Here is a 3,267-nt window from a genome sequence, read left to right on the forward strand (position 1 = left end):
GTCAGCACTCGGCGACAGTAATTCAGTATATCCGAAGTAGTTTATGCAGCTCACTAGTACAGTTATTCAGGCAGATGTTATAATGTTTGGATTTGTTTCGTTGAACGTCCTATCAACAGCTGTAGTCACAAGGTGAGTACATCTGATGAGTGCGCGTGTTTGTTGAAGACTGTGATATGTTCACGTACACCACATTGTGATATTGAACGGAACTGAAACCGTGTTTGTAGTGCTATCATTCTGAAAATATCTACTAACAAGGTACCGTTTTTGTAGACTCTGGTATGCCCTGGCAATAACCCAAAACTTCCCTCACAGGGGCGAACCCTCAACTAATGCAAAATTCAAAAAAGTATCAAGGGAAACATTAGGAAATAATAGTTGTTGAACAAGAAGAGATCACACGAGTTCCCAAATATAGTCGCCTCCTACGATCGTGTAGTGGGGGCAGTGGGTACTTAGGCGATGATGATGGTGGTGTGTGTTGGGGTGGGGGGGTGGGGGGTTTGGGGATTTTATGCTCTACCTGCTGGTACATTATCTTGTGTCTTAGCTGTAGTTAACGTCGAAGCAAAGTTTCTCCACAGCAGATTAAAGTACGAAAACACCCACAGCATAAAGATGTAGAATTAATATAAATATACGCTAGGTAATATAGAATCAGTAGTTTTTCATGAATCGGGCTACAAGATAAGAACAGCGGTACAATGTACCTTGAAGAAGCTCCGCCGATTATCTTGTTAATGTTAATTTTATGCTACGGTTTAGTCCCGGCGATGTACGTCGGTAGTGTGAAACAGTGCTTTAAAAATCACAAAAATCACGTTAACACATAAAATAGATGTGGACCATGTACAAAAATAGGATTTTGTGAAATACACGATCAGTTGTGACTTTATTCTTTACCTTTTTGGTTGAAATACGGCCCAGGCAGTAGTGTATGTTATAGTACACGTGACAGTAGGGGAGCAGCGCAAAAGTCACTATTTACATCAATCACACACAAATCACACGGGTATACCACGATATCAGCTTGTCCCCTACACATACAATCTGACACAATATAAATTAGCGCCCCGATCATTGGCCAAAATTAACAAGAAAATATCAAATACTAAATATATCATATGTCATTTTCTCGGTCATCTACTCCACAATACGGGCGACGACCCGCTCCTAAAATGTCTATCGAGTCGGTTTGAAACACGAGTCTTTTGGAAAGTAGCGTTTCAAATCATCTATCTGACGAACTTAATAAAGTCACAATACCCCGACCCAAGTTTGATATTCGTTACTGAAACAAGGAAAATTGAAAAAAAAAGCTTTCCTAATGTGATAGGCGTTTATCAGTGATGACATGAACAATGATACGTGTAGTATACTGATGACACGAACATATCACACGGTAGAACTCTTAAGAACGGGTTAATATCAAGTCTGGGAAGCATTATTTCATTTTGTTATGTACTTGTATCGAAATTCGTAACATTTTGCCGAGAGATTATCATTTTCATCGCCATGTGAAGATCATGAATTCCCTACACTAGTCGCGGTAGTGAAGTTACCCTAGCACTGTCTCGCGTGAAATAACGACACCCTAGGTCAATGTCCGTTCTGGACTGTCCACCTTTGGTCACCCCATTACTCAAAATAGACAGGTACAAGCTGTTACTGGTAATATGTTTCTTTTAGAAGAGGAATATAGATGTATTCCTAAGAACATTGGTCCTACATCATTAAGGCCATGCAAATTGATGTATATTTCCTGTCACATGACGGTCATGTTAGGTTAATGGTCAATGTATCCCATTAAAACGGCCGAGTAGATGTTATATGTTCTCTAGGTCGTGTTGTACTGAACTGTTTTATCTTATGTTATAACTGCGAAAGAAATGTTGACGCAAACAAAATCTGGTTTATGAATAGAAATACACAATTGCTATTAAAATGACGATAATTAGTCTGATAAAGAGAGGATTGTAGAGACGCTGTAACTATATAAACACTTCTAATAAGTTTGTTGTATCGTGCCTGATTCATCTTATGGTGGTGGTCTCCGTGAAACAGCTGATGACCACCTCGCTGAACAACATACGAGAGGTCCATCACATGTCCATGGCAATTTAGTAAAGGATCTTGCCCTAGGATACCAACACGACAACATGAACAGAAATATCTATGATCCGAGCTTTCTGATAAAACAAACATTGCAATGAAATACGACATATTTCATTTCAGATTGCTATAGAAATTTTAAATACAGGTAATGTTTTAGTTCAAGCATATAATAAAATGTAGGTAATTAATATTAGGGAGCAGAATCGTGCTTTGCAGGCGTAAAATGTGACACCAGAATCACTGTCTTACAACAAATTCCAATCATTCCACATATCAAATGAAAACTCGCTAGTTGTCGTGCCTTACTGTCTCACTATAGACACATGCTTCATATCTCGTAGTTTGCATGTCGTGATAATAAACCCTTCTCCGATGTTACTTTGAGTTTGGATTATGATCATGTTGACTTGTTACATTTTCTTGATGTCTATTAATACTTTGTACATGTATACTATCATTGGTTGTATTATTGGTGGTTAGTATTGAATTAAGGTACGAAGGATTTCTACACATCAATATACACATCACCCAGGTCACATGATCTGAATAATTCAATATCTTATCGGAATGACTTCCCGGAATTATGCTGTCTAGTAGTCAACACGACAATAACGTCTATGACTACAGAGGAAAACGGATACTTAGTCCAAAAGTCCAAACAACTGATCATAGCGGATTTTTTAATTAAATTTTAAAAAATAACCTTCAGATATGCACTTTAAAGTTTAATTTGAATGAAGTCAAATTCATTTCATAAACAACCAATTTGTGCCCCACCCAAACCTGAATGATCTCTGGGTGTCTTCTGCAAAGTACAGCGCGTCATCTTACAAATTCTGAAGTTTACCGCAGTTATGTCCCAGCTTGAGTTGTCATGTAATCGTTAATACGTGAAGTGTACGCCAGCTCTTCTTCCAGCTAGAAATTAATCGTGAGATGTTTTCTAACTTAATCAATAATTGTATTTCAATTTCATCTTGAGCTGTATTCTAACTTGATCAATAATTGTATTCCAGTTTTATCGAGATCTGTATTATAACCTGACTTATTACTATATTCCATTTCTATCGTGAGCTGTATTCTAACTTGTATTATAATTTTACAAACAGAGAATTGTATTCCTACTTTGCTATTTGTATTATAGCTGTA

This window comes from Ylistrum balloti, unplaced genomic scaffold (genome assembly GCF_031769215.1).
Source record: "Ylistrum balloti isolate Yb309-2 unplaced genomic scaffold, AGI_CSIRO_Ybal_v1 Utg370590, whole genome shotgun sequence".
NCBI classification, from domain to species: Eukaryota; Metazoa; Mollusca; class Bivalvia; order Pectinida; family Pectinidae; genus Ylistrum; species Ylistrum balloti.